Source organism: Numida meleagris, chromosome 11 (assembly GCF_002078875.1).
Source record: "Numida meleagris isolate 19003 breed g44 Domestic line chromosome 11, NumMel1.0, whole genome shotgun sequence".
NCBI classification, from domain to species: Eukaryota; Metazoa; Chordata; class Aves; order Galliformes; family Numididae; genus Numida; species Numida meleagris.
In genome coordinates, this window is record NC_034419.1 from 18,839,644 (window position 1) to 18,865,376 (window position 25,733).

A 25,733-nucleotide genomic window follows, 5' to 3' on the forward strand; every position below is an offset into this window, starting at 1 on the left:
GAGTTTACAGTTGCAGGCATTATGCAGGTCTTAGAACTATCCTCTGGATGGTATATTAAATCTTGACCCAGCTTCAGGCAATGCTGTGACAACTTTCCCAGTGTATATTGGCCAGAACATGGAGTGAACGGCAGCGAACCTCCCTGCTATAGGTGCTGCAACCTATTACTGGGAGAGCAACGATGCTTGAAGCGTTCAGCACAGTGAGGTAGAGCAATGTTATTTCCAATGCCAATTTTCATGAAAAATTGGCATTTCTGTGAGTTGTTCTTATACAAAGTATTCATTTTAAAAAGTTCTACTTTGCACTGAAAATCCCTCACAATCAGATCTGAGAATCCCCAGTGTGCAAGATTATTTTTAATTGCTAAAGGAGAAACAGAAAATGTTGAGGAGTTAATGAATTCGCTCCCTGCCTCCAATCTCAGAAACAAAATAAGAAAGAGAGCAGAACCCCACGTCACTTTCTGGTCACTTTTACCTTCATGGCTCTTCTTCCATCTCCCACAGTGGCTCATTGTGCCGGGTCTGCTGGGAGCACTGGGGCTGGGCCCTGGTGCTGGGTTTGCACACCCAGCATTACCACTGCCCAGCTGTGCTGCCCATGGGCAGGTGGCTCTGTGCTGGCCAGGCCTTCACAAACCATCTTGAATATTTTCAGCAGTTCGTAACATCACTTTCAAGACTTGAAGGTGAGATTTGAATTAATTTAAGTGATGAACAAGAATATAGTTCCACCGTGTAAGGATTGTTTCAAGGGGCAGCTGGGTGGAAAGAAAAAAGGAAAAAAGGCAACCACCTTAACCCATCAAATAATTTTTCATTGCAAATTACTCCTTCTGACTTAATGGAGACTTTTATTTTAATATAGTACGTACAAAGTATATTAATTCAGTTTTTAAAACTGTCTTATGGAAATTAATATAGAAATAAGTTCTCAATGGGAAATGATGTTTCAGGAATACTATATTAAGAGAGTAATGAATACATTATGAAAATTTAATTGCATATTTTAAAGCAATTATCCAACTAATCATAAAATTCCTGTTGCAAATAGTAATTAGGAAAATATTTAGATTTATCTAAGTATATACATTACAAAAGTATTGGGAAGAGATCAGAATCCATTCTGATAAAGAACAGTTAAAGACAGATAAAATCCAGCAGCTGTGTTTCTTAAGGCTTTATAAATATTCTTTAAAGACTTTGCAGGAAAGTGGGACCGTATGTTTTATGTGTTTTACCACGTTTATGGAACTTGTAGAATACCATGGTGGGAAGGAGGATCCTTGTAAGCTTCCTGGAGAGGAATACAGACAACACATGTTGAAGGAGCACTGAGTGCCAGTACTAAGGTTGCAAGTGTCAGAGAAGCGCCCTGACTGCCTCCTGCCCACCAGGAATACATTGTGCCTTATTTAGATTTCAAGATAATGTTTTCGTGTTCAATTACCTTCTCTAAGATGAAGATAATTTTATGCTGCTGATTGCAATGAAGGGCCTGGCACAGAGTTAGTGTTCCTCTGGCACGGAACCAGTGCTCACGTGGAGGTTTCAATCTGCAGATGCTTCAAACCTTCCTTGAAACTACCTTGGAATTTGGGTAAATTATGTACGATTTTATGCTCAAGTGATTTAATTCTCTGTTGGTGGGTGGTGCAGTAGGCAGGAAAGTAACCTTTAATTTTGACGTAGTTAATTCTTTTTTTTTCCTTTTTCTAACATTTACTTTTGATTTCCATGTGGTATCCATATCACTACCAAAGATGTGTATTTGCCATCGTAGCACCATGGGTTTTCCATAGCGCATCAGTGTTCTTCATTTACTCTCAGTATTATATACTATAAATTAAAGAAAGAAGCTTAATCAGTGTGAAAGCTTAATTTCACCTGGTTCCTGTTCCTTCAGAGCCGCTTGATCCTGCATGTGCCAGAAGTGCTGCAGGGAGAGCTGAGGAACTGGTGCTGGCCTGCAGCACGCGTGGGCTGCGCTCCTAGTTCTTGCCAGCTCTGCTTCACCCAAAGGCAGCCTGCTTCTGCACTGAGCCAGTGCGTGGTCGATAGGGATGGCCAGAAATTGCCTTCAGAAATTACCTTCGGAAGTGCGCTTGTGGGCTGAAATGAAATGCTGATGTAGATGCACCTTCCCTTCTGCTTTCTTCTTCATCACCTCTTCTTTCATTTCTCTGTTCCTTGTGCCCTGTCTCTTCCACTACCTGTAATAATCCAAATAAAATGAAAAACATTTAAAAAAGAACAAACCCCAGCACAGTCATCTCCCTGTTGTTGCTGATTTCACTCTGGATGTAGGCACGTGGCCCTTTCTGCAAACCGTGACTTTTGCATGCTTCCACATGTCACGACGTAGGGTTTGGTGTGTGTCAGAGCTACAGCCACGTGATGTTACAGGTACTGATCTCAAGATCATGACATAACCTTGTAGAGTTCACTCCTGGTCGGTTTGTGCTTTCATCATTTAATGATGGTGTGCAGGGGTCGGACTGCTTTTGGCATCCAGTCTCTCTTGCACTTGGCATTAATTTCTGTGAAGTTACCCCTCAGTCTGTGCATGACAAAATTTCTGTGATGTGTCCTTAGGTCTTCCAGGCCCCTGAAGGGTGATATGAGCTCATAAATACAATTGCACGAGGAAGGTTGGTCTTCTGCTGGTGCTGTCCCATCTCTATCCTTGGATATCACATCCAAAAGCTTTGTGCACAATATCCAAACCCATGTCGCCTTTAAGACTTTGTTTTCCTCTATCTTTGAGACTTAGTCCCTATTCTCTCAGGATCTGCAAATGTAACAAGCAATGCTTTAAATTCCTGAGGACAGGTTCAGCTCTGCAAACCCTGGGCTTTGTTAGTCACCGGCAACCAGTGCTGCTATTGGGCTGCGTTTGTCACTGTAGCACCTCTGCGTGTTTCTCTTTGGGTTTTATATTAGGAATAGATACATGTTTTCCTACGCTGCGTTATTCAGCCTCCCATCTCCTGGCCGTGGCACAGGGCTCCCTGCTGTTTTTGCTGTGTGCTCTCAACTGAGAAACGTCTTACTTCTGTGTGATAGGCAAATCAGGAAAAGAACCTTTGATCAGATGTCTTTGCTGATGAGAGGAAAATGAACACAGAGGAATACAATTTCTTTTTTTCTCTTATTCTTTCCCACCCTAGGAATTGCACAACTTCCAACTTAATCCATGGAAATTTACTGCAGACTTCTAGTTAAAACTAATTAGGATCATTCTTTTATCATGTAATTTACCCCTCATCATTTTCATAATCTTCATAAGATCACATTTTTATATGCGTGCATTTCAGCTTGCAATTAATGTAGACTTCAAAAAAAAAGAAAAAAGAAAAAAGAAAAAGAAAAAACGAAAATACTCAAACAAGCAAACAACTCATTTTAACTTTTTCTGGGTCGCTTTCAGAGGGGTTGGGAGGAAAGTAATCTTTTCTCCATGTTGACTTAGGGCCGTGAATCAAATAAAGCATCCATCCAACTTGGTGAAGGGTCAGCACCTTTATTGCTGCTCCTGCATATTGCTCTGTGTTCCTCAAGGCGCCTGTTTTTTATTTGCCTCTTGTGATGTGATTTTGTTAAAACTAGGCTGAGCTAATCGCCTCCCAAAAGCGAGCATCCCTGTGGGTGGGGCTGGGGCTGATCTGCTCCAGGGTCTGCAGGGTGCTGCTGCTCCAGGGTCTGTGGGCAGGGGGATCCGAGGTGTGGGCGCAGGGCTCTGGGCCCCGAGGTTGGCTGCTTCCCATGCTGCATCCCTCCTGAGCCCAGACAGCAGCCAGGGGAGCTCCTGTAAGCAGAGTGGGAGCCAGGAGAGCAATGAAGATATGGGTTGGAAATGAAAACAGATATTTGCTCTGCCAAAAATAACACCAGAAACGCAGTTAGGTGAAGCTGTGAATTAAGCTCTGCAAAGTTTAACTCCTGCTCTGACCCAATTAAATCCCGCTCTCAAACTTCCCTGCAGTGACCAGGGGGAACTGCTTTGCTGCCCTTCCTCCCGTGGTGCGGTGTGGTTGCTTGTGCAGCCCCTGCCCAGACCTGGCAGCTCTCTTCTGTCCAATCTTCTTCAAGTACAACAAGAATAATTGTGAAGGACTATAAATTTAAAAAAAAAAAAAAAAAAAGCAGGCTAAAAGTTTCTTCTTTATCTGCTGTACTTTGGCCAGGACTTTTAGGTCTTGCACTGCCTATTAAGAAGGAAATCATTGAAAGATGTTTCAATGGCTTTTTTCTTTGATGAAAATACGTGGCTATTGCATCCCTGACATTGCTCTCAAAAATGTATGTTTTTTTGTAGTGCGGGTGACCCTGATTTAAGTAAGTACCTCGACACATTCTAGTGAAGAAACTCTCTTAGTTGTACAGTGAGGTAGTACAGAATGTATCCCTTATTTATGGGCTTTAATGCCACATCAAGAGAGCAGCTGACTAATTAATATAACATTATATGGGGGGGAGGAGGAAGCAGCTCCCCCAAAATGCACTCAATGTGCAGTGATGTATGTGATGGGGAGCCCTGGGGTTTCTTGGATGAAAGTAACATCAGCGCTTTCCCCAGCATAAGACGGATGCCACCAAACACCAATGGTGGGTTTTGCTGCTGGAAGTATGAGAAGGAAATTGTTCTATTAAGATTGTTCCAGTGTAATAACTCCTGGTAATAAATTAGAGAAGCAGGTAGTGGGAATTGTCTAATTAACAAATAGCAGCAATGCCACGCATTTCTCACAGCCCATAAACCATGCCTTTTTCAGGATAAGTTTTTCAGCTTTACCCCTGAATGGTGGAACTAAAGACTAGATTCAGAACATCATCGTGTAGCTTTATTAAGAACAGATGGGTGGAGAATTCCCTTGAGTGCTACATTAGCTGCCTGCCATTCACGGGATGGCAGCTGATAATGTACTTGATGGACCTCTCTGTCCATCTGCTAGTCCATCTATCCAGTGATCCCTGGCTTAGGGAACGCTTCAGACTTGGAGCTTCAAACAACGTCATTAAATGCCAGAGATATTTTGTAGTATTTATAGATTTTGCTGGTTCACACTTAAGAACATTTTCTGTGATTCATCAGATGTGATCTCGGTTTGTATTATTTATTAAGAGTGTGGCTTAATGAGTTACATCCGCACCCTGTGTAGCTGTACCACTTGACAGCGTTCTGAGCAGAAGGTTTGAACCTACGCTGCCGTGGAGCATGTTCTTACTGACTATCACACACCAATTCATGTGTGTCTTAACAGAGATCTTACTTTGGGTTAGGGAGCTGGAGGGGAGGTGATCTTGGTGCTTTCAGATCAGGGCGGGTAGGGGAAGCTCCAGGAGCAACCTGCCTCTCCTGCAGAGCATATGGGTTTGGGTGAGTAGGGATGCTGCCTGCCGTTAATTTGGTCGTTAAGCAAAACAGACATCACTAAAACAATAACACTTAAAGGATTTGGGGGTTTTGGTCTTTGTTTTTCCCTTACTTCCTGTTGTCTCATCTATACTTGATTGGGAAATGTGTCTTTTAAAAAAAAAAAAAAAGAGCTTAATAAGTTTGCTTAGCCTTCTTGTTGCAGCACATCCTTTACAACGATGTACTCTGCACCTCCCCTGGGTATTAAACAAATAAATATAAGGGGATTAACACCAGCTTGTACGGTTACCAAGAAGTTAAAGCATTACTTACAGCACTAAAAAGGATGTGAAGATTTAGTGCTGCTGTGCAGCACACTAAATAACACCAAATTAACTCATAAAACATGTCAAGACTTGGTGCTCCAGCCACTCCATCTGCGTGCAGCTGTCCCCAGAACAGGGCTGCCTGCTGTGCTGCTGATGAGGCTTGGTAGAAATTTCAGAGAAAATGCTCAGCGGTGCCACGTGTTTGTGGACACCTGCCCAAGCCAGAGATGGACCAACTGCAAAGTGTTTTATTCCCTTATTCTTCTTTTTTTCTTTTTTTAACATGACCTTACTTTAAATGCAGATGTCTATCCTTCATGAAAGAGCTCTTTAAAAAGGATTAAAGGAAGGAAAGAGCAAAAAAACTCTGGGCTGCTTGTACCCACTGGAGAATTGCAGTATAAATCTGGCTGGCCTGAGGGTTGTTAGCAGCAGAATGAGGTTTGCTGTGGCTACTTGTATGAAAATTGCTGAAGGTGTGGGGAAACTTTCACTGTCATTTTATTCTTCTCCCTGACCTGCATCTGATGACTTCTTAGTCCCCCCCAGTGGTCTGAGAAAAGGTTTTCCTTGTGTTTTGCTCGCAAACTTTAGCCATCAGTAGAGGTATTTAATGGGCTCCTCCTGTATTTTTGGCTAAATCTGAGGAGCTCTTAACTTCTCCTTGGGAAGAAAACTTTCGGAGAATGGCTCGTGTAGTGGAAATGCACAGGTTGGATGACAGTTTGCCCTCTGCTTTCTGTTTGTTTGCACCAAATATTCGTGTTTTGCAGGTTTTACTTTATGAAATTCTACTTAGGTGGGAAAAAGTGCTTGAATTATTTGGATGCAACTTCTGAACTGTAGGTGAGTGCACTTGATCTCCATTTGAAAGTGCTGTCCAAATAATATGGTCTGCTCTGCAGCACAAAATAATGACAAAGGGTGTTTTTCTTTCAGATAAGAGCAGCTGATTCATCAGAGTAATAAAAGGATTAATTACGTACCTGACTGAGGTTATTCTGTTCAGTCAACTATGACCACTTGTATGAACTCATTATTCTCTTGTGTGTTAATGTAAATACTCTCCAGTTGTCAAATACTCCTAAAATACTGTTTGTGATGATAAATTGCACTCAGGGTCCTAGGAGAACTTCACAGAAGTTCTGAGCTCGTGGTGCTCAAAGTTTTTAGCACGTTTTGTGGAGTAGAAGCTCTGAGATGTCTTTCCCTGCTGAGTTTTAGGATGGCTTGTTTCTTGTTGGTATACTGAGGAGATGACCTCCCCCTCCAGCCCTATGTTTTTGGGATCATGTGTGCTGATTTGCGCTCCCAGGGAGCAGCAGGTAGAGCTGTGCCAGGAGGCCCCAGCTCCTGGAGGTGCTGTCGGAGCAGGGCAGCTGAGCTCTTGTGGGAATCTCAAGTTTGCTCAGGACTTCACCACCTCCTCCTTAAAATTCTGAATCATCACCGTTTTTCTCCGTCTGATGTCAGATTTTATTAATGTCACATCTGAGCGTCTCATTAAGAAAGTAATTTGCTAATGTATCTGCAGCATTGTAAGTGTACTCATAGTACCTTGCAAGGCAATGGAAAAATTTGCCTTGTTTTGCTGATGGGGAAAGAGGGACAGAATGGGCACATGACAAAAGGACTTCTGGGGGGCACTGAGGATCTGTGCCCAAAGCTGCCAGCAGGAAATTCTCAAGTGCTCTACCAAAGGCTTTCACCCCTTTGTGTGTATGTTCTTAAGCAAAGCAGAAAGGAGAGCAGTACATCTTAGTAGACTGGAAAAGGAAAAATGAGCAAAGTGAAACCCAGGAGGTTTGGATGCCTCTGTGTTCTGGCTGCATCAGCTGCTCCGGCGGAGCGCGCTGCCTCTCCTGCAGGCTTCCCCTCAGTGCATCTTTGTGCTGTCACAGCTGCAGAAGTGCAACTGCTCCGTGCAATGCTGTATTCTTGTACGCTGTTAAGTTATTAATGAGGTAGTAGAACAACCACTGTTGTTATGAAATCGTATTTTTACCTTTTCAAAATGTGCTCCTGCTTTCTCTTTACTTCCAGCGGAGATGTTGTATCAATTTATGGGATTGGCATAGATGATTTGATGGCTGAGTCATCAGTGGAAGGAGCACAGAGAAGAATTGTAGTTTTCCATTACTTGCAGAAGATAAAGTATGTTTGTTTTCCCTTCATACTACATGGACATAATTGCTCGATTCCTCTTATGCTTGGCATTTTGAATTAGCTGTTTTAGTGATGATGCTCTCCTGAGTTTTCTGAGGCACTGCGGGCCACCAGGCTGCTGGTTTGACTTCAGGTGGTGACAGCTTTGACTAAACATACAGACCTGTGTGTTTAAGCCCTGTAGAGCACCCTCACTTCATGTGCCAGCTGCCGCTCCCCATGGCTGCAGAAAGGCACAGGAGGATGCGGCTCATGTCAGGCTGCTTCCCGACCAGCTGACGTTTAGCACAGGAGGTTGCGCTCTAAAGTATTGAAAACATTTTTCATTTGATTATATGTGAAGTTAAATTACTTTGAGAGGCACCCGCAGGTATTATTCATTTTAGTACACGGGGGTTGAAAATCAGTAAAATGTAACGGAAGCATTTTTTTAGGGGTTAACAAAGATCAAGTGCCAACCAATCTTGCATGGATCAGTTTGGAAAAGTCTGGAACTGATATCCTTTCTTTATTCTGAATTAGAAAGTCATTGACAAATTATTCCCCGTCTTTAAGGAAAACTTAAATTGGAAAATTAAGTGCATCAGACTGTTACTTAGATTTATCACCTGCCTGCTTGCGGGTAATGTCATAGCGGGAGCATTGGCCGTAACCAAAGTGAGAACAAAACAAAAAGCCAAAGATGATTAAGAACTTGAGGGTAGCAGAAAAAAAAGCCCACCAACAACGATCCTGAGGCTTGTGTGACAGCAAGGATTCCTTCAGTACGGTGCAGATTTGGCTGCTGCCTTGTGATTGGTCACATTATTGAACAACTTTCATATCTGTTCTATTCTCAATAATGATTTGAGGGAAACAATTATGTATGAATTTACAGCTGGCGTAATGCAATACTATTATCACCGTATAACATCCACAGATGGCTCTTTCCAGTGGGTGGCATCAGGTTTTCTTTGGGTTTGAGCATGGATGGGGTTTGAAGAGGTTGTTGCTCTGAAAAATGCCACCCAGGGGCTTCTCCCACTCCCACAGGCAATTACATGGAAAATATTAATGTGCTTCTAGTCTTGATCAGTTCAGTTCCCCTGGTTTGAAACTGAATGGAAAGAAGGAAAAAATATTTGAAAATTGAAGACCTTCATCTATGACGCTTAATAACTGTAAAGGGATTGCTCTGATCCACGGAACTCCCAGAACAGCATAAATGTGTCTAATTCTCATCAATGATAAGGCCATCCATCAGCTCATATTCTTTTTTCCTGTAACTGCGAGTTTATCCTCACACCTAGCGAAGACCATTCCCATTAACTCCCATTAAAGGTCTTTTGTTTGGAGAGGACATTACACAGCGTAATTCCAAGTTCAAAATCAAGCTGTGATAACAGCTCTCTAGCTGACACACCGAGCTTTCAGTCACGCTTTCTCCCAGTTACAGATGACAGTAAATGCACAGGTCTTTCCCAGAAACAATACAGATAAGTAAAGGTAGCTGAGAAGATGCAAAGAGGTTTAGAGAAGACAGCAGGCCCGCTGGATGTTCTCACTTTCAGCATCTTTTATAAGAAAAAGCTCCGGAAAAGAAATAAAAGATGTCTTTGAATAATTCAAGAAATGGATTTGTTAATTGTTATTTGTCTGCTCCAAAGTAGAAATAAAGGAGGGATTTGATGCAAGTCACCACCAGCAGACGATGAGAGGATGCTTCTGCAGAGTGGGACTGCTGCTCACAGCTCTCATTGGCTCTGTGGTACAGCTGAAGTTGTTGGTTTGGGTTTGTTTCTTTCTTTCTGAAATCATTCAGACATGTCAAATATAGTTGACTTAGCAACGGGGCAGTTGAATTTCTGACAGCGCTGAGTAAAACCTCGCTGCTGAGGCGCTCAAAGCATACACACTGTGTACGTGTGTGTTCCTTGACACTTTGTGTTCAGCTGTTTCCCCTTTTCCTGAAGGAGCCGCAAGGCCGGCAGCGGGCCGTGCTGCTTTGCTTGCTTTTGTTTCTTCTCACCAAGCTGGTGGGCTGTGGTTGCTCGGGGCTCCTGGCCATGCCCCTGATCCCAGCACACAGCCAGCACTTCCAGCAGCCCCGCTCCTCTCGGGCACTGCTGCAGGGGTGGGGCAATCATTGAAGCCAACTTGGTGGCGCTGGCGAAGGTTTTGTTAGTTCATGACCTGCTCTCATTGGAACGAGCATGCACCTTCTGGGTGCAGTTGTCGGTGGTGCGGCCTTGTTTTTTAATAGCAGGCAGTGCCGGCTGCGTGCTTCGGCTGTGCTATGTGACTGATGGGTTGGTGGGAGGAAGAGACTTGACTGGCTTCGTATCAATTTGGGCCACTTTTCAATTGGGTCCTGAGACACTTCTCTTCAGAATTTGCGTTGTTCTTGGATTCAAAACAACCACTCTGACAATAGCCCGTATTTCTGAAAAGCGAGCCCGAACGCTATCTGCCGTTGTTTATTGGAGTCTAAGGAGCACTTAGCTGTAACTGTGACAACGTAGAACTGCGGCGTGGTAAAGACAAAGTCTGTGTGTAAGTTGTGGATATGTCTGAACTGAATGTGAAGAGAGGCCCTGGCTTTTCTGTAGCACAGCCCAGGGATTCCCATAGCAGTGACAGAAAATGAGGCAGAGGGCGACAGCCCCGGGGTGAGGTGGTGGCCATGCCTGGAGCAGCAGGGAGCTCTGCTCACACCTGGCTTTCAACTAAAGGCAAAAAATGTCTCTACAACCAAATGCTGCTCAGTCCTGCAGCACTCCCGATCCAGTCAAACTTCTCTAATGAGAAATTAAGAATGAAGCAGAGCACAGAACTGAGAAAATGTTGATGTATTCCTCTGCAGGAGTGGGTCAGCAGTACTATGCTGAGTGCAAGACTGAAATATGGCACTGCCACCGCAGCAGCCATCACTGCAGACCCGAGGTCAGCATAGAGAAAGGGGCCTGCCAGTCCACCCCTCATTCCTGGGAATTCTTTAGTAAGAAAAGGAAAAATCATAAACCCCTTCTTGGAAAAAAAATAAAAGCAGAGTTGTTGTCAGGCCAGAATCAATGAGCAGCATTGCTCGGTTACCTGTTTCAAAACTGGGATTTCTTTATGGCTAACGTGTATTTGTACGAAGTCGCATCAAAGTGCATTATGGGAGGAACAAGACTTGTATAATTTAAACAGGCAAGTTTCCTTGGACGTAAATGGGAATTGAATAAGGCCTTAGGCACTTCTCTATTCATACATAATTATTCCGATAGATTACCGCACATATAAATGCTGCAAATAGACACACAGAGGCACCCAAGTCACGAGAGAATTCTGTTGCACTCAACCTCTGTAACTGATTTCTAATTACTGGTTATATCAGAGTTGCTTTTACATAGTAACGGCACATGGGCGATAATTTGTGTTTGTGGATAGAGGTTACCAAAGGCAAGTGATATGATCTGTTTAAAAAAACCTTTATGCTTTATGGAATGTAGAATATTCTCAGGGTAAAATGGTTCAGAGAAGGCTCGAATGTGGTGCCGAGGTCAGAGCCAGCAGGCAGCGCTTTGCTGTCACTTTGGAAAGATGCAAGAAAACTCCTAGCAAAAAAGGAGTGAGCTTTAGTAGGACTTCAGGGTGTTAAGGCACAGAGAGAAAGAGAAGCAGAGCTGATTGTGGAGCTGTGCAGTGGGCTGGGGGCTGTCCCTCAGGCACAGGGTGCGGGGGTGTGCGGTGCCATCCCTGCAGGGTTCCACCGCCCCGCCTTCCTCCTGCATCCCCTCCAGCTGGCTGTGGGAGGTGTGCAGCTTCAGTGCCATCTGCTAAGGAGGTGTGAGAGAACGGAGGGCTTTTTCCATCTTCTATTTCCGGAAAGGAGGGGAAAAAATGGAATTCGTGCATGTTTCGGTGTCAGTGTGCAGCTTACAGTAATAACAGCAAAACCCCATGTAGAAGATGTTGGAGTTGTAACATACACTTGTACAGAAATATGAAATAATTGTTATAGTCTATTCTTTTCAATGTTAACAAAACAGTATTTTTTTTTTCTCCCAAAGCAAATCTCTGTTACAGCCAAAACTGATGGAATTGATAGCCAACTCTGTGCTCCCTCTTGTACTAATGATGTGTCGTTACTGCTTTGATTTCCTTTGCATAGTGGCCCGGTGATGGTAATCCAGAAGCACCTGTTGGGTGATTCCAGTGCATGTGCTTTCACACGGCTCCAGCACCCAGGTAACCCCAGTCAGGGTATGCATAAATAGAGTCCAACTTACCTGCACTGCTCTGCCCCTCTCCTTCAAAAACTGAATGTAAAGAAATGGAGTCTGTAGGTAACAGTGCTCGTTGTGGCAGCACTCCCAGGACCGCAGGGAGGCACAATAACGGAGTGCTCCGTACTTCCCTGCTACTTACCTCCTGACAAATGGAGCCCATTAGCCCCCCACTGGCTCGCAGCTGCTCTGTGTGCAAATAAATGAAATGCCCCACGTGCATCTGTCCCTGCGAGACCAGATTCCAGAAATCAGAGAATCTGAATTTCACTCTAAAACTTTAAGAAAGTTTATTTTGGCAATCTGCATTCCTTTGTGTGTTACAATACAGAGGAAACTAATTCTGACTCAGTGAAATCAGAAACGTTTGCAATTATTTTCAAGTACCTCCTACAACTTGATTCAGCCAAAGATTTTCCATAGTTGCTGGCTATGGACTGGGATCAATAGATGTTTTGCTCCAATCCAGACCAATGACAATAAGCTTAATGTTTCGGTATTTGTTTTAAAAGTCGCTTGAGTATGTATATCATGGAAGAATTTTTCTTCTTTCCTTGAAAGACGTGTGAAATGCTGAATGACTCTCGCAGCTGAATCACCGCGTTTCTTCAGGTTTCCCAGGCGGAGCCAGCGCTGCCTCTCAAATCCTTATCAATGTGAGTAATTGTCTGCGTGCCTGTGATGCACGCGCGTGTGACTCCTTCACCAGCTTAGCAGCAGCTCTGCATGGTCAGAGTGCCGCAGCTCCGCTGCTCGCTCCGAGAGCCGCAGGGAGCTCTGCCAGCGCGGTGCCGTCCCGGCGCGATGTGCCAGGCCGCTGTGGGCAGCGCGGCCGCAGCCGGGGGTTGTGTGGCAGTAGGTGTCAGCATTCCGTTGCTGTGCAATTGAGCCCTGGGATTGAATACTCATGGCAACGCGCCGGCAGAATTCACGCCAAGCGCTTTGCAAACGGCGCTTTAGGATAGGATTATTCAACCAGAAGTTTCTGGAGATGTGAAGGGAAAACGATAAGGCTCTGTTCACCTTCCAAAACCCCGATTTCATCACTTTGTTCTGTCTCGCTTGCAGGAAGCACGCTGCAGGCATGAGCACTTGGCTCTGGGGCTCGCTGTATCTGTGCACTCTGTGCAGGTGCATGTCAACGTGCAGGACCTGTCCTTGGAGCTGATTGCCCTGCTCGCTGTAATTGGCTTTGTGAGGAACAAAGAACACCTTTGAACTAAGAGCTGGTGCAATTATTTTCATATTTGCACTGCAGGGCACACAGGGGAAGCTGCAGCAGTGGGACACGTCTCCGTGGTGGTCAGGTCCCCTGCTCGATGCTAGCAGTGAGTCAGTAATGGTGGAAGGCAGTGCCCAAGGCAAGCAGTCTCCAGCCCTGGACTGAGGACCCCCATTACACCCCTTACTTCCAGTGGTAAGGAGGCCTGCAGGTGGAAAAACTCCATCCTTGAGGGATTATCACAAGAAGTTGCCGAGATAGTCCCAGTCCTGCCTCCATGCAGGGTGATCTGACCAGTTCCGTGTTCCTCCCTGCTGCCTGCCCCCACGGTGTGTCCCACCAAGCCCAGCTGGTCTGGCTGCCATTAAGAAATCAAACAATTATTTTGTGAAGTCATTAAAATCTAGAGGCAAAAGGTGTTGTTAATCATACAGTAGTGGTGGTATGGGGACTTCTGTTATTCTTACTGATTTACAAGATTAGGGAAGGATGAATAATTACCAATTACTCATCAAGCACTTCTTTTAACCACTGCTGCAAGAATATAGCTGGTGCTGGCAACTAATCTCCTTGTAGGCTTTTGTGAAAAACGCAGGATTATCCCCTTCGTTTCACCCATTCAGCCTGTTTCTAGCTCATTTTGCCTTGCTGTTTCTCTAAAGAACGCCAATTCTGCTTCATGATTCCATCCCTCCTGGCCAACGCATTGCTCCCTCCTCGGGAGGCTCTGCAGTGTATCCCTCGGTGGTTCAGTGTTACAGCCTAACCTCGGGATAATTGTTTCATTCAAACACTAAGACTTTCTCATCCCACAAGTTTAAAGCATGTTTCATTTTGCTGTGTTGCTGACTGTATTCAACAGCCCATTGCTGGCAGAGGAGAAGCAAGAGTGCCGTGGGACAAAGCAGTGTGTTTGGATGCAACCATTATTTTCAGGAGGGAACACAAGTGTCATATCTTGCAGCACACAGAGTTTTCACTGAGTTCTTCTCTTAAAAACTCTCTGAGGAAGAGGAAAGAAACTTTCAGTTGGAAAAATAGAAGTGGGACAAGCAACGGCTGTTTGTCAGATTGGAGAGGCTTTGTGCACAGGACAGCTGGGTGCAGCACTGGATGGCATTATAACGAGCACGAGCAAACCACCTGGTAATTGGAAGCAAGTGTCTGGGCAGAGCAGAAAGCTGGGCAGCCTGGTTCCTGCTGCTTCTGCAAAGCCCTTCCCTTTAATGGCAGGAGCCGGTGCAGCGTGAGCCCAACCAGTCAGCGCTGGGAAGTGAGAGGTGTTCTGCGGTTCTGCCTGGGGCTGGCCTGCTTTCTGTGCTGAGTCCTGAGCTCTCACAGCTCTTGCTGGGCAGCTTTGTCTGGAAGGGGCCTCAGCGATGTCTCCTCGTGATGATGGGAACACCTTTAGTTGTCATTTCTTTTGGGTGAAGTCCTACCGACCTGCCCACAGACCGTGCACTGTGCTCCTGCAGAGCGGAGGTCACCTTGGCTGCTCCCTAATGCTCCGGCCCTGCTGGTATTTGTTGTTGTTGTCTCCCCTCCTCTGGTGTTCAGCTCCTGCTGTTCATTTCTGTGCCTGTCCCAACCTCGTGTAAGCTCTGATGATCACCGGGGCCGACGCTTCTGAGCTGTTATTTAATCCTGTTTTCCTGCTTTCCATAAGCAGTTTTCCAGCACGTGATGATTTGATTTTCCTGGCACCGCACTTACTTCTCACTTTTCTTTATCAGTTGATTTACTGCTTCTAGGCAGAAGATGAATAGTTTGCACTTTGTACTCTTAAATCAAGGCAGAATGGAAAAGACTGGTTTAATCATATTTTATTCCAACCCCGCTTATCGGTATCACCTATCGCTTAGCCCTGTCAGGAGTGATATGTCTGCAATATCCTATGTGGGGGGGGGGGGTGTGCTAGCTGCAGGTTTTGCTTATTCACGATTCCGGCACCGTTTGTAACAAAGCTGTGAGAAGAGGACTTGGAGCCTTGCATTGCTGCTGGTTGAAGCGGTGTGGCTGGTTAGCTGGGAACAGCAACTTCATAAATGTTTGCTTTTCCATTTAAACCTCAGCACAGAATCACGGAATAGCCAGGGCTGGAGGGGACCCCTAAGGATCATTGATCTCAACTTCAGAAACTGATGAGTTGTTCAGCATTATTTTTTGCCAGTTTGAATAAGAACTGTAAGCTAGATCGCAGCTCAGCGTGATGCCTACATATACCCTTAACATAAAATACCAATAGGAAACTTTCCAGCTATGTATATTTCACCTGAAATAGCTGAAGTACGTGAGCTAGCAGTTATTTCAGCATGGGCATTTCTATGCCCTGTTGAGTCTGGGTCCGAATGCAGAAGGTGGCTTGATGTTTTTGGTTTGAGTTTGATTGGCACTGGATTCTAGAGCAGAAATTAAAGCAACTCAATGAAAATATTTAAAATATACGCATACATATTTAAAGCATTTTTTGGGGTGATCAAGTTGTCTTATATGAGATAAAAACAAATACTTGGACCATTTTTTTCAGCTGGACTTTGAATTCAATTGTTTGAGCCTCGTGAACGTACCCCCATATTTTTGATAACCAAGCTGGAAATGAGCTGTCTTTTCCTGTCACAGTTAAAATACCTGATGAACACTACTTCAGTACAGCCTGGCCACACGATGCTTTGTGTCTCAAAGCACTACGAGGTGTCAGATTTAGATCTGGAAATCAAACAGTCAGATGAGTTGGCATTGCTATGTGAGTATCTGTGAGGTGCACTCAAACCGCTCCTCACCCAAAGCGGTGTCTGGCAGAGCAGGCAGTGACAGGATGCTTTTCCAGTGCTTTTTTCTTGACCTGTATTTGAGCTGACACGATGCGTGCAGCAGGGCTCACCTTTAAAGAGCTGGGCCTTCAAGCTGAGGCATGCCAAGCTTTCTGCTCTGTCGTACCCACAAAGCAATTAAAGGTATCCCTTATTTGACCAGCTGGAAGGCACTGTTGCAGTTTTCGCTTCCTTCTTGCTTGTTGCCAGCATAGGAAATGATTTACAAGAGCCCGAGCAATCCTGCATAAGGCTGTGAGCAGTTTCTTCAGAATTTCCCATTTCTTTTACTGGAGTGCAGCCACGCGGATGATACTCGGTGTTTCTAACTTGTTATTTTATTGCCTGCGAATCAAGCAATAGAACAGCCTGTGTGCTCAGCTTCAAAGGCTTAGGCTGAAGATGAGGTTCTATGTCATCACTTAGCACTGTTGTCCTTTTGAGGGGACTCAGCTGAATTGCATCACATCTTTTTCAGGGCTAAAGCAAACACCGATGTCCTGGCTGAGCAAGGCTTTCTCCATAACGCAGTTAAAAGTCACTTTTCTATTTTGACCACTCGTCATGTTATTATGTACCAATTCCTTTTCAGCAGTCAAAGGCAATTATTATAGTCCAAACTGCCGTATTATTGAGATAAAATACAACTTCCAATTCAGTCAGCTAATTGAATTATTGGCCACCTCAGCCTGCGAGCTATTGTGTGAATCAGCATGGAAGTGATTCACGCTGAACCGCGGCGGGATGACTGGAGAGGCAGCCCCAAGGATGCGTATGCTCTCAGCAGCTCAATATAATTTTAACCAGTAAGTACAGAAATGCCTGTTTTAAAGGTCTTGGCTTGTCCAATCAATAGTACTCCCTTTGCCTCCTCCTTACTTTTTCATTCTTCAGCATTATTCAGCCTGAAATTGCTTTAGTGCCACGGGAGTCACCGGGGCCCTGCTGTGCGTGGTGACACTTTGCTGTCTCACCACTCATAAAGTCTGCTGGTGAGGGTGAAGGTTTCTCCTACAGAAAGTAGTTAAGAAGTTAGGACAAGCATCTAGCAATCCATTGTAGCCTTTGGGGAAAGTGCCATGGGACATTTGCAGCTCAGGATGAATGAATGAGCTCAGGAGCCCATTTTGCAGCTGGTGGTGCAGGGGCTGAGCTCTGTCCAGGGCTGGCAGCTGCTGAGAGCAGAGTGTTAGTGCAGGAGGAGCTGAGGCAGTCCGGGCAGTGTGTGTGAGCAGTCTGAACTCAGAAAGCATGAGGATTTGGGGAGAGGACACTGCTGAATGCCTCCTGAGTTTTGCTGAAGCAAGACCTGCTCTAAAACTCAAGGAATCTAGAGGCCTTTCCTGGTGTCCTTACCATTCACTATGTTATTAAACTGCCACTCTCTGTTGCTGCTTTTCGTACTATACTTGTTGTTTTTAAGATTGACACAACTGCAGAGTCACGTCATTGAGACCCTACTGAGTGTTTACAGACTGGATTCATCCTTCTGAGCCTAACTTTGCCTTAGCTTTCTTGTCTGATGAACGAAGGAAACATTTTCTGGAAGTGCCTGCCCTTCTGCCTCAGCCACACAACACTTCTGCAGCTATCACTGAGATGAACAACTGTATATAAATGAATGTAGCGCTGAGAGAACACTGGTGAGATTAGCAGGTGGACCTACAGGTTATCCTGCCCTTCAAGGAGGTCTTTCTAACGTGCAACTGTTGCACTCGTTCTTACTTTATTCTTTGTCAGAAAGTGATTTTAGCTGCAGGCTTCATTGCTGTTCTGTGCTTACTGTCCTTGGAAATAACAGTGGGATTATGGAAATTTTGGTTAGGAAATGGTACTTTTTGAACATCATCTAGTTCGTTCAGCTCCTTCCAGAACCCACTTACTGAGCATATAGAAATCCTTTTCAGTCTTAAAACTCCAATTGTCTTGTTAGATTGTCGCTTCTGAGTGATGAAATGGATTGACATCGATTTTTCTTTTTTTTTCTTTTACATCAGTATCCAAGTTTTTTATGTCGGTTTGATTTGACAGAAACTGAGATCAGCCTCTATTATTTTTAGACTACTGACAGTTCAGTGTCTGTGACATACAGGGTAAGTTCCGCACACTTCTGATGGAGATTACCCTGCCTACCATTTTCTTTTCCTTGCCATACCAAGCTGACTCCAAGGGGAGTGAACGCTGGTTAAGGCATATGGAATTTCAAGTCTTATCAGTGAAGTGACTTGGATTGCTGGAGTTTTGGCAACATGGCTTTCCTCTAGCTTGCACCTCTTTCCCAAGAGAGGGCTCCAAGGCCTCCTGCCAGCCACCAGCCCGCAGGTTTGGCTTGGGTTTTCTCTGTCTGTCTTAAAATGGTGACGCTTTCCTTCCAAACGTGGCCTTTGAGCAGTTTTAAGTCTGTTGCAGTGTATTCCACAAGGACCAGATTCAAGGTTATGCCCACTGAAATTAATCTTACCACTGGTATTACTCTGTTTATCACCATTATTTAGGCTCTGTTACTGGCAGTATTTGAGTTCGTTATTGTCTTTAATGTACAATGGATACCTCTCACGTTTCTCACTGTGAATTAAGCAGCACAGGAAAAGTCCAGGTGTATTCAAAGGGTATTCCTGTGCATGAAGAAAACCTCCAGTAATTGCCTGTGTGAAACACATACTGGAAAGTCAGGGTCACACACACATTAAGCGTGCAGCAGGGTGTGCGGGTGAGGTGTGTTCGAGTCACGCTGGCTGGGTGCAAGCCCTGTTGTTCCCAGGTGCTGCTGCTGGCAGGTGTCATGTCACTGTGTGGCATCCCATCACTGCAGGACATGGGCCAGCAATTCCTCTGACTACTGTGAGTACATCACGCCGAGTGCCTACCGTGAGGTGAAAAAGAGCAGAAATGAAATCTGGTGCTAATAACCTTACTGGGGATCCAGCAGTGAATAATTTGCAGATTAATGGTTGAAGACAGTCCATGCAAGTAGCAGTAAAGGAGTGCAATGCCTTGTTAAATGCCCCACTTTTCATTCCCTGGCTATTTTTCCCATAGAAGCATCCTCTAGTCTCCCTGCCTCATTGATTCACCGTCTATTTGCAAATCACATTTGAAAACATATTTCTTCTCCAGTGGTTATAGACTCTAATTCCTTTTTTTTCCTCTGCCATTATTTTAACTTTATAACTGTATTATGCAATTCTGCAAATCACCGTGGGAAATATTTTTGGTGAATTACACTATGTGGAATAAGGGTACATCATTCTGAACTGCCTAAGTAATTGATCTGTAAATTCTGGGTACCGCATCCTTCACGTGGGGTCAGGTCCTGGGCAAGAGCAATTGTTGTGTTAAATCATTCATCCGTGGAAAATGGGCTCAACCTGCATCACCGCTGGGCTGCGCCTGCAGGACAGCGCGTTGCTCTGGCCATAGGGGGGGTGTGGGCAAGGACCTGGCTTTCAGACTGGCAAACAGACGTGTGTTGTTACCAGATCTTTGAACAGAGAGCGTTTAGCGATAAGCAAGGCTGGCAGTATCTCTCCTGTAGCACAGAGAGCAGCACAGAGAGAGTTGGTGTCACAGGGAGAGATTTCAGATATTATTAGTTGTCTATTGTAAGGAATTCTCACTGAGAGTGTTGGTAGGATTTTTCCAGTGCACAGTCAATATTTCAGAAATCAGACCCCAGTGGAATGTGGCACTAGCAGAAACCCACTTGGCACAAGGTACAGCTTGCTCCAACTCATGTCGTATTTCAGTTACTTCCTGATGAATGATTTATTGGTCGAGGCGATGTGTATTACATATAGTGCACTTTAGTACCCCAAAACTGTTTTGCTCTTTTTTGTTTTTGGAGGGGGTGAATGTGAGGTGTAAATGCACAATAATTAATTTGGCATTTTCCGGTTTACATTTATCTATTTAACTAAAGCTCAAGGTCAATTATATGTTCAATCTGATTTTTTATGCCTGTGATTACATACGCTTGGTTTTTTTTTACAAGAAGGTTAATTAATTTTATTAAAAATACTGGATTTTCAAGTGTGTATGGATACATGTGTATTTGCATTTAGTAAGGTTTGTGCCTCTGAAGATAATATACCTTTGAGTAATTATGAAAGGCAAAGCTCAAGAACCTAGCAATGGCCACTGTGCTGCCAGCAGGATGCTTTATGTAGGAAGCTTTTAATGCGTTCAGCATCTGTGACTATACAGAAATCCTGATCTCTTAGACAAGCTTTGCAACAGAAAAACGTGCAATATATCTTGGCTCTTCAAGCAGATTTTCTACAGTTTTTCTTTGCTTTTATGGAAGCACTGAATATCAGTCCGTTTGAACAGGCAAAAAGAGATTCTTCTGTTTGTAAGAAGATAGAGATGAGGGCTTCGGGGCATTAATTGCAAGAAAAAGGCCATCACTGCATGGTCATGGTCTTTCCCAGCCTTCAGCAATTTGCAGCTCTGGGATTTCCCAGTCCTCCAACCTTCCTTTAAATGTTCCACTTAGGCACAGCACAGGCAGGTTTTATTTCCCCACCTTGTTCACCCTGATCTTGACCCAGAAAAGACTATTACTTAAAATTCCAAGGACCTGTTGAACTTTGACATCCTCACAGAAGACAGAGCAAATCAGCTGTTTTATAGAGCAGATATATCTTGTTGGAGATGGTCTGAGATCAAAAGGTTACAGGTGGTGAGGAGCCAGTAACGATTTGTGGAGCTGCTGATGACACCGAGATCTCTCTTCAGCAGGGTCTGGTCCCTTGTGAAACATCTGGAGTTGAATCTGAGGTTTTCTTCAGTCTTTATTACAGACCAGTGATAAATTCAAGCCAGCCTTGGGGGTGAGAACAATTTCACATCTGGAATTCACGTTAATCCAGGTCACAACACATTGCACACGCAAGGATATTTGTACTTGTCCAGTGGCCCAGCTCTATTACTCTGATTACTGCAGTGAATTACAAAGAAAAAAAAACAATGTGTTTTTCTTTGATGGATGAGTGCACATTTTTCTTTTTCCCCTTTACCAACCAAACTGAAGGATGCATTTGATCACTAGGAGTTAATTATTTAAGAGTTAAAGGAAGATTCATTTCAAAAGCAGATGGTTCTTAACGCTCACAACTGGCAGGAAGGCAAATTTCCTCAAACTCTGTGGACCTTTATCAATATGCAGCTGAGCAGCAAATGAAAATAAATAATGGAGAAAACATTACATTGTTTTTGCTTTTGTTTTTGTTCTTCCTGAGAAAATAATATGGTCTTGTCTTACCAGTCACCAAAGAAAAGAAGAATAAGAGGGTGAAGCTCTGGGCTTCATTTCTGGGGCTGCATCATTTACTCATTTATATGCCATGTCGCATCTGTTCATCAAATTAGAGCCATTTCAATGGGGAATAATGCAAGCTAGTAAACTCAACAGCACAATTTATTAACCGCTGTGGTTTTTTTTGTTTTTTTGCAAGCTGAGAGGATGTTTAGTTTAACAAAGCATAAGTGAAACACACCTTTAAAGAGTATAGTGACCTAAGACTTCTCTAGTTATGGAAACCATACTAAGTGTAGGAAAACAACAGCCAACTTCTGAAGGATGCTACTCCTTGCACATTGTAAGAACATGTGCTGATACACTCTCATGGGCATGGGATATAGCCCAGAATCCATTGCTCTCCTCATGAGTTTTGAGTGTTTCAGAGCTTTCACTTGAAAATTCATTAAGAAATCACTATTTGAGGCAAAGCTATGATCAGCTGGCATGTTGGCTACCAACCCTTTCAGAAATAGCACTTAAGGACTTTCACATGTTTGCAAACCAACTACTCTTGACATGTGTGAAATTTCCTTCCCTCCTCCTCCCATCCCACTTTGTGCATAAAAATACCAGACTGTTAATCCTAGAAAGCACTGATGCATTTTGAACATTTGCTTCAGGACTACTTCTACTGCAAATGTTGCCCAAGAAACTAATGCACTCAATTCTAATGCAATGTGTAGAAATTATCCAGAGAAAGCTCCTGGTGAAAATCATACAAATTGGGAAAAATTGAACTTTGGAGGTGGTTAGAGCCATGTGAATTGGTAGGCCCTTCTTTCATTCTTTGGACAACTTCCCAGTAACTTAAAGATGTTGGAAAGCTCTAGTTAGTTGACTTCTGAGTAAAATAGCTCTCCATTCATTCTTTTGGAAGTGTTGCCTCTATAAAACAATATTGCACTTTAATGGATGTTTAAGTTATTCTGGAACTTAGCTGCAGCATGGTGTGGTGTTATTGCATGCTTTATTTTGAACCTTGAATGCTTGCAGTACCTAAAACCATGTGGAAAGTGCAATGATGGTACCTGGCATGTTAAACTTGATTTTCCTCTTGAAATTCCCATTCCTGGTTCCTATGCAGGGCCACTTTGCCTCCGCACACATGTAATGGTCTGGAGGCGGGTCGCAGGGTGCTTGGGTGCAGCTCTTCCTAATTAGTTAATCACCTGCTTTTGTTGAAACTGATGCCAATCCTTCTGTGCAGATGCAAGCGAGAGCAAGGTCCAGTCTGGGCTGAATGCCAGCGAGGCACTATGCTTAAGTAGTAAGTATGATTATCTTGCTAATAAGCACCAACTTCGAATTAAGCTCATGTTTATAGATACATAGGATGTTTAAATGTTAAGTGGCATTAATTAAAATCCCGATGAGGTTCTGTCATAGGTAATGGCACAATAATAAAGAATTGTTTGTTCCTTTAGTATTGTGGTTACGTTTCTTTTAGAATTAGGTATTTACCTTAACTCTCTGAGCGAATACGGTGTGAAAGCTGTGACAGTTTTGCACCAACAAATACTTGCCACTTAAAATAATAGCCATTGAACCAAATAAGACACAGGGAGACATCTCACTACAGACTTCTTTATGCACCAGGTTGAAGTCAATACAAAAAAAAGATGAATCCCATTGGTGTGTGCACTGCTGGAGTGCTTTGTTCTGTGCATGGCTGGTGCATTCTTCAGTTTGGGTTCTGGCTGCAGGTTACGGTTCTGTATTCTACTGTTTTCAGTGGATCCCTATCACTATTTTATGCACACATTTCTCTATCAAATTCTGGTTGTTCTAATGGCTTTTTTTTTTTCTGAGTCAACTTTACTCTTCTAATAGAGATACCAAGACTTAACAATTTTGCAAACACATGAGCATAGAGGATTATTATTACTCATTTGTAAGTAGACTTAATCTTCTCTTTCCATCTGTCGCTGTAGATTGTGTCAGTCCTCTGAGCATCCACTGAACGTTTCAAGGAGAGTTGTTTATGAAGTGTGATCCCAGCAGATCCTGCGCAAGAGCAAGAAGGTATTGTTCATATTTAACAACGTGGAGACAGAGTTAATGTGTACTTTAGGTGTCTAAATAGGCAGCACACTTACTGCCAGCTGTTTCCTTTGAAAATGCTCACTGCATTGTCTCTGCCCTATGTTACTGTTATGCAGGTCTCAAAGGGAAGAGAAGAGGGTAAGATTTATCTTTTTATATTTCCTTGCCTTTTAGATCAGGGAGGTTTTAGTTCCATTTCTGTCAAACGTTCTGACAGGTGTTCTTCCTGCAATCCTTCATAAATAGTTCTAAACATCTGTGCAGCATTCACCTGCCTGGTGTTTTCCTTTTAAGTTTCGGTCTTAATTAGGATCCATGTAGACATATATTTATCTGGTTGCGTGGAGCAGCAGCAGAGCAGAACATTCCCTCCCATGGAGGCAAACTCAGGAGAGGACCTCCAGGCAGGCAGCTCTGTGCAGATCCTTTGTCAATCACAACTAATTCCTCTTTAAATCATTTATTTGGAGGTGGCAGGGAGATGCACGGAATCAATGCCATCTGTGTGCTTCTGCAGTGATGTTAATCGAGCTCTTCTGCCAGGTAACTCTTCCCCATGGGCCTCCCTTCAAGGGTATTTTCTAGTTCAAAGGCTCTGCAGAAGCCCAGTGCAGCTCAGCGAAGCCGCTGCGAGGAGCTGACTGCTGGCACCCCCAGCTCTGAAATTGCAGCAAGGCTTTGTCATTGCCAACCACTAAACCAGGCACCAGCTCAGCGTGCCCAAGGCCCCACCCATGGCCTTGAAGGAATGGGGCGCTCACAGCCCCTCTGGCAGCAGTGCTGGGGCCTCACCACCCCCTTCCCTTTCATTTTCCCCTTTTGCCTCCATTATGTGTGGAGCATTTCCTTCCAAAGCATTCGTTCAGGTCAAGGTGCAGTTCACAGGAGAGCATCCTGTGACTAACACCATCCTTTGCTGGAGAGCATTCCAGAGTGCAGCTGGCATACGCAGGCACCATGGCGTGCCTACCTAATGTCCTCCTGTTCACTGCACTTTGTGACTCACTTGGACTTCAGATCGACTTGTTCAAGCTTAGAAATGCATCATTGCCTTCTACTGGGAGAGGTTATTGAGAACAGAAATTGGGACGATGTACCAAAATGCTAACTGGAATTGATGACTTGTGCTGCACAGCCCAGAAAAGTGCTAGTAAGGGCAACAAAATTTAACAACGCCATGTTAACAGAGGACGGAGCAGTGAAATGAAAGACTGAAGATGCAGTACAGTAACCCCGCAAAAGTAGAAGGATGACACATGAATCCAGGTTCGTGCCTCCCTTGGTGCAGAGGGAACAAGGGGAGAAAAGGGAGGAGCGGTGCAGCCATCGCCTGTCCCATGTCCTGGTCCATGCTGGAGGTGTCCTCACTGCTCCTCTTCCCTTTGAGCAGCACCCTCACCAGCATGGTTTACACCAATCTGTTTTCTTTTCTATGAGTTAATTCTTATGCTAAAAACTGGGAAAGTCTGCCCACAATTGTCAATATGGTTGTTTCTTTCTAATTAATCATGTTAGATTGATTAGAGCCTAATATTCCCAACTTGTTCCTGTTGAAGAAAAAGGTTTAATTTGGGGTAATTATTCTACTCAATAAAAGTTTTACAAGTTGCATTAAGGATCAAGCAGCTTTAAAGACCGTGTTATCTGATAACTGTTGTGCTACTGTGTTAGAACTAGAACATAAAATCATTTAATTACTGCATTCTGTATGTTTATCACCTCAGGATATTTTTCCTTTCCAGATCATCAAATCAGCGTGTCCCTAGGCCAACTATAACTTATGAAGTACCACAATCAGATGGGAGTATCCTTAAGTTGAGGTGAGTATTCTGAGTGGGTATTTACTTAAGGAAGAGTAGAGTTTGCTTTATGACTTTTCTTGAATTTGCCTTCTTCAAAGCCAACGAATTTATCAGGATGAATATTTGTAAACACAGCAGACAACAGAGAATATTTATGGAAAGTGAATTTGAAACTCAAGCTTGAATATTAATGCTGGAAAGCAGAGTATATCAGTGTTTGTTTTCTAACCAATGAAGCTATAGGGAGCATCGCACTGCAACTTAAACATTCCTATGTGCAGCAATCCTGAATCCCTCTGTGAAATGGGATAGCGAATGGTAGCATGTAACCGCTCATAAACCATGGACGTTATTTTATAGGGCAAGTAATTATATACGGATACTGTCAACTAAATCATGTACTTTGATAACTTTGTATGACCCAGGGAACTTGAGGAGAGAAAAAGA

At 43.9% G+C, this 25,733-nt stretch overlaps 1 long non-coding RNA gene across 2 annotated transcripts in view; it reads left to right on the top strand.

The window, feature by feature from the left end:
* The window catches only part of LOC110405084, an 82,332-nt gene that overhangs the window by 46,084 nt on the left and 10,515 nt on the right, over window positions 1-25,733 (top strand). The window contains exons 13-17 of one of the 2 annotated variants that reach the window (XR_002442674.1): window positions 11,993-12,069; window positions 12,669-12,763; window positions 22,649-22,708; window positions 23,373-23,463; window positions 25,227-25,304. This is a non-coding gene — a long non-coding RNA (uncharacterized LOC110405084). Of the gene's footprint in view, window positions 1-11,992; window positions 12,070-12,668; window positions 12,764-22,648; window positions 22,709-23,372; window positions 23,464-23,954; window positions 24,861-25,226; window positions 25,305-25,733 lie in introns of those variants that run through there. The other variant, XR_002442675.1, reaches the window with a different exon arrangement.